The 5,552-nt window shown below is 43.4% G+C and overlaps 1 pseudogene; it reads left to right on the top strand.

Annotated features, from left to right (window-relative positions):
• Window positions 1-213: 213 nt before the first annotated feature.
• Window positions 214-1,001, top strand: LOC116908267 (annotated as a pseudogene).
• The last annotated feature ends 4,551 nt before the right edge of the window (window positions 1,002-5,552 follow it).

The raw sequence follows: 5,552 nt of genomic DNA, 5'->3' as shown, positions 1-5,552 counted from the left end.
CAGGCAGGCTGTGGGGTGTGGAAGAGGGGCAGGCATGCCCATTTGCCCTGGGTGAAGGTGTAGACTAAAGGAAGATGGGCCTTGGGCAGTGGTCCTGTTTCCACTGGATTCCATGGGGGTCCGAGCTGAGGCATGCATTGGTCCCGGGGTCTCATTCGTGTCCCTGATTACTGCAGGCCTCCTGTAAGACAGGCAGGCTGTGTGGTGTGGGAGATGGGCAGGCACATCTATCCACTCCAGGTGACTTTACTCTTGTGTTCCCAAGCAACCATAAACTTATGAGTACAGATTCATGTGCATCCTCCTAATACTGAAGGTGTGATAGTGAAGTGTCACTCTGGAGGTTGCTTCCCATGGCCTCTCATGGAATGGAGAGACAACAGAGGAGAGGTCTTTCCAGTTGTATCAAAATCCCATTCACAGGGTGGAGATAGACTGTTCAATATGAACTTATCCCTTCTCATTAGAGACAGCTCCTTCCAGAAAGTCATCTGTTGCCTTCAAAACTCTCTGACAGACCAAGAGGGAAGGACAAGTGTTATCCTATCAGATGCATTTTTTTTTTTTGTGGAATGAGATTTGGAAAAATATAACTTGTGATGGTATTCTCCCTTTTGGTTTCCAGCTTTCTACTATGTTGTGATCATAACTGTTGTAGATATATGTGGGATGCTTCTTGGGTGATAGGCATATTAATAATGACACCTTCGTGGGTGTATGTCATATCAGTCATAGGGCATTCACACCTAAAACAAGAGTTCCTATTTCAGATGCACATTTTGAATTGGATACTTTGTGGGTGGAGGATGTAAGCATAATCCTGTGTTCACTGATGGTTTCTGCCACCATACTCATTCCCCATACATGCTTCAGAGTGAGATATTGGTGCCAGGATAGTCATCATCAGAGAGTCTCCCCTGGCAACTGATGGAAACAGATGCAAAATCTGACATCCAAACATTAAGCATAGTTCAGGGAATCCTGCAGAGGGAAGGGGAAGGATTATAAGAAACAAAGGGGTTAAAGACACCACAAGAAAATCTACGGAATTGTCTAACCTGGACTCCTGGAAACTCACAGAGACTGAGCAGTCAACCAGGGAACCTGGATGGGACTGACAGAGACCCTGTTCAAAGACTTTACAGTTGTGTAGCTTGATCTTCTGCCGGGACTCCTAACAGTGGGAGCAGGGGCCATCTCTGAATCTGTTGCCTGCTTTTAGCACCCTTTCCTCCTATTGGATTGCTTCTTCCCACTGTAATAGGAGAGGAGGTGCTCAGTCTCACTGCAACTAGAGACACCATGGCTGGTTGATATCTGTGGAGACATGCACCTTTCTGAAGAGGACTGGAGGAGGGATTGATGGTGGTGGGGGAGTATTATAGGGGGGAAAGGGCCAGGATGAGAAGAGGGAGGGAAAACTGTGGCTTGGATATAAAAATAAGTAAATATATTGATTAAAAATGACTAAAAAATAGTTGCTATGGCTGTGGTGTATTTTCACAGCAATAAAGCCCTAACTAAGACACATCCCCAAGTCACCCCTATTCCATCTAGACTCCAGGCTGTCCTGAAGTACTGAAGCCAGGTTCATTTACATACAGATGTCACTACCAAGGAGCCCTAGTTCTACCTACACCCCTTGCCAGCAGCCTCACTGGAGGCCAACTTTGAGCCTAAGGTTATGTAAGCTGCAGAGGTGACTTCCTAAGGAAGAAGCCAGGCAAACCTCAGGAAGGTGAACCTTTGGTGATTTAAGCTTAGAATTTCTTGATACTGGGAACCTGAAGCTTAGGAAGGAGCACATTCCTTTAACCTTGGGGACTGGTTATTTTTGAAAACAGGCACAGAGAGAGGAGAAGGAAAGAAGGGCCTTGTAAAATGTGCCCCCTTATTCAGGACCCTGCTCTCTCTTACCCAGGGTTGGTACTTGTGCAGATACTCCTCTGGGCCTGACTACTCAGGAACATCCTCTGTCAACCATCTAAGACACAATGGGGGCTGTGTTAACATTTCTCATCAACAATATCATTTCTGTCTCTGGCCTTTCTCTTCTGCATTAGAAATATGTCGGTTCTGTGACACTGCAGTTAGTGTTTTCAGCTGTTAAAATTCCATTATGAAATCTAATAAGAACAAAGCACCACTCCCCTATGTGTACTGTTTTGGGATAAGGAAAGAATGTATACTTTATTGTTATATTTTTCTTTTCCAGTTATAAAAATAACCAGGAGAAGAAAAAACAGGCACACCGACTTTCAACTGTTTCTAAGGATGAGTTCTGAAAAAAATGCCCTGTGACTTTCTTTTGTTGTTAAATACTGTGTGTGAATTGTCACAGGCTGCTGTAGCAAAGAAAAACAGTCTGGGTTTGCTCAAACACAAGAAACATATTTCTCACAGTTCTGTGGGGGTGCAAGTCAGGGTTTGAGGGATCTGAGGGGCTAGTTTGGTCTGAAACATCCCATTGTTTGCTGATGTTTGAAGGTGTGGTTTTTCTGTCCCAATATCTCCCTCTCTTCATAAGACAGACTCTCTGCATCTCCATCTTCATGGGGTTATTTTCTTACACAGTTGATAGTTGTTTTATGTTTCACTATGACCTCATAGCAACTGATTATGAAGTCACGTGACTTTCAGGTATGGGGATTGGAGTTTCAACATATTTGGGGGGTGGAAACATTTCAACCCATAGTAGCCGTCACTGTCTTTTACAAAACATCATTGTTTCTTGACACAAAAGGCACCTTCACCCTATTACTATCAATATAATAACCAATTCTGGAAGCCCAAAATATTGTCTTAAAATTTAATTAATTGAGACATAGGTGAACCCAGGAAACTTGGCATTCTTGGGCAAAATTGCTCTCATGTCAATGTGAGAAACTCAGAAAACAAGATACCTGCTTCAAATTCAGACAGGATAACTATGGGATATACATTCTATTATATTATGCAACTCAGGGATAACAAATTCTGTCAGCATTTATGGAATGCTTTCTCCCTGAGATTTGGCTTTGGTGGCTACTCCCATTTGCCCTGGGTCAGTGGTGTTGTGGTCTGAGTCCTTTGCAGTGTTTTAGAGGTGGTTGTCAGGCTACACCTCAGCCTTGCTTCCAAAGCTCGCTGCCCAACTATGCTGCATAGCTTCCGTGTCATCCAGTGCCATTTACCCTTTGTTCAACATCCCTTCTTCAGAGCATCTCTCTCCTCCCAGGTTGTTCTGTGAGTAAATGTGGTACCTGGCCAGTTTGCACATTAATTTCTTGGAAGCCAATACAAATTAACCCAGCAATCCACTACTCACCATCTCAAGTTTCCAACAAAACTTGCCAAATATAACTTGGGCACTGTCACATCATACAGCACCAGCCACAACAATAGACCAAAATCTACTTTACTTTCTCAGAGCTGTTGACGTAGAGAACTGCAATTGGGTAGTTAAGGCAACAGGCGTGCATTGTTTCCTAGTTCTGGAGACTCAAAGTTTGAGATTATTATTATGTCAGCTGGGCTCTTTCCTTCCAGAGGCTGGGATGGTTTGCTTCGTGTTCCACTGTCCGTTTACAGTGACAGAGCTCTGGCGAACTTCAGCTTGCCTCTCTCCTAAGTATAACCTCATTTCAGCTAATTATATCTTTAATTACCCTGTTTCCAAATAAGGTCATATTCTTTAGTAATGGAGTTAGGAAATAATGTAATTATTGTTATTGTTGCTGTTGCTGCTATTATTATTATTATTATTATTATTATTATTATTATTATTATTACAGGGTGCGAAGGACATGATTTGGTATCTTCATAGAAAAGAATTCATGTGATTTTTAAGCATCTTCTATTCTCCAGCTTTTCATCTGTCTGTGGAGAGGGGGAACGGGTGTGGTGACCTTGAGTGACCTCTAAAAATGCAGTTTTAAATCTGTTAGCTGCAACAGCAACTTACTTTCTTCTTTTGAAGGACGGCAGAAGTGGATCAGCCTGCGCCTTTATTTCTCTACTCTCCTGCAACCTCACGGAAATGATAGCAAAGGAAAACAGCAAACTAAAAACAGTTGAGTGTGACAAGTGTGTGGGAGGAGATGGGAGCTGTAAAATCCAGGAAGCTGGAGAGAGGCAGATGGGGAAGTGATTGGACAGACCTGCAAAAGCTGGAGGCTAAGTCAGCAATGAAATGCTAGAAGCAGGCAGCCTGAAAACATGGGCTTATACCATATGCACCACACACATTAGGGATCAGGGGCTCTAAGAGCATCTAAAATAAGGGAGTAGGGTAACTTGTGATAGCTCAGTTAGTGATCTGTCTTGCAAGTGTGGAGACCTGAACCGAATCCCTAGAATCCACATCAATAAGCTTGGCATGGTGTTGGTTCATGATCTAGCACTGGGCATGTGGGGACATCAGGATCTCTGGGGCTCAGTGACAAGCCATCTTAACCAATCTTGATGCCTGGTGGATTCAGTTCAATAGGTAGAACCCCAAGGACTCACATTGTAGAAGGAGAAAATTGACTATGTTGGCTTGTACTCTGCACTGTACAATGTGTTCTCTCTCTCTGTCTCTCTCTGTCTGTCTCTCTCTGTCTGTCTGTCTGTCTCTTTCCCTGTCTGTCTGTCTGTTTGTCTCTCTGTCTCTCTGTCTCTCTCTGTCTCTCTCTCTCTCTCACACACACACAGACACACACACACACACACACACACACACATGCTCACATTGAAATAGCTAGTTAAAAACTGGAAAATCTTTTCCTCAAAACGTATTTCTGCTCTGTCTTTTTAAGGAAGCTACCAGATTGTATCTTCTTGTCAAAATGATGGAGTAAGTAAAACTGGAGAAAACGTGGAGTCCAAGAAGAGGGATTCATAAAAAAGAAAGACTTGTTGGAATTCTGGACAGTGGACAGCAGTCCTAGGGATGTATGGGACTCCTGGATGTCCCACATGCAGCGTGGTGTGTAGTTGTTCTTAGGAATGTTTCACTTGCATCAGCTCATCTCTAGATGCTCAACCCTTAACATTAGCCTTTTGGTTCTGAGTGTGTTTCTCTGTGATATTCAGACAAATAACTAGAAGGGAGATCTACACAGTGTTTTGACATCTAGGTGCTCATTTCTGTGGTACTGCTTAAGAAAAACAAGGTAGACCCACAGTTAGCAGCAAGATATTCGCTGTTCATTTAGCAACACAGTGACATTATTTAAAAGAAAATTGCTATGTACAAACAAACAGTGAGAAACAGACGGAGATGGAAAACCAACAGTGTTTATGCAAATGAAGAACATCTGTAGATAACAAGCTATGTGTTGAATACATTGGAACCGAACAGTTTGGTAGGGGGAGATTGTGATGGAGATAAAGCTGTGCTGAAATGAGCAAGCAGAACCAGAGAAGAGCAGCCTTCTCTCCCCAGGCTGGTGTACATCCACCCCCACCCCACCCTCAACTCCTTCTGCCCCAGGTAGAGCCTCCACAAGCTCTGTATACCTGGCCTTTGGTTTTGCTCAGGGAACTTACACCACCAGAGGAGAGATACAAACACTTGTTTCCTCCTGGCC

Source organism: Rattus rattus, chromosome 8 (assembly GCF_011064425.1).
Source record: "Rattus rattus isolate New Zealand chromosome 8, Rrattus_CSIRO_v1, whole genome shotgun sequence".
Classification (NCBI taxonomy): Eukaryota; Metazoa; Chordata; class Mammalia; order Rodentia; family Muridae; genus Rattus; species Rattus rattus.
The sequence above is the reverse complement of the archived record's forward strand: the minus strand, read 5'-3'. Positions and strand labels throughout refer to the sequence as shown.